Source organism: Priapulus caudatus, unplaced genomic scaffold, assembly GCF_000485595.1.
Source record: "Priapulus caudatus unplaced genomic scaffold, Priapulus_caudatus-5.0.1 Scaffold5708, whole genome shotgun sequence".
In the NCBI taxonomy this organism is placed as follows: Eukaryota; Metazoa; Priapulida; class Priapulimorpha; order Priapulimorphida; family Priapulidae; genus Priapulus; species Priapulus caudatus.
This window is the reverse complement of record NW_014582769.1, coordinates 6,949-7,225: the sequence shown is the minus strand read 5'-3', so window position 1 is coordinate 7,225 and position 277 is coordinate 6,949. Positions and strand designations below refer to the sequence as shown.

The window sequence follows — 277 nt, the reverse complement described above, 5'->3', positions numbered from 1 at the left end:
ACAACATACATCTACCTAACTACCAGCAACAGCAACACATACATCTACCTAACTACCAGCAACACATCACATACATCTACCTAACTACCAGCAACACATCACATACATCTACCTAACTACCAGCAACACAGCACATACATCTACCTAACTACCAGCAACACATACATCTACCTAACTACCAGCAACACATCACATACATCTACCTAACTACCAGCAACACATCACATACATCTACCTAACTACCAGCAACACATCACATCTACCTAACTACCAACAA

At 40.8% G+C, this 277-nt stretch overlaps 1 long non-coding RNA gene across 1 annotated transcript in view; it reads right to left on the bottom strand.

Moving 5' to 3' along the window:
* Nucleotides 1-178: 178 nt before the first annotated feature.
* Nucleotides 179-277, bottom strand: part of LOC106820004 — a 6,789-nt gene continuing 6,690 nt past the window's right edge. Inside the window, exon 3 of the long non-coding RNA XR_001395537.1 lies at nucleotides 179-235. This is a non-coding gene — a long non-coding RNA (uncharacterized LOC106820004). The remainder of the gene's footprint in view (nucleotides 236-277) is intronic.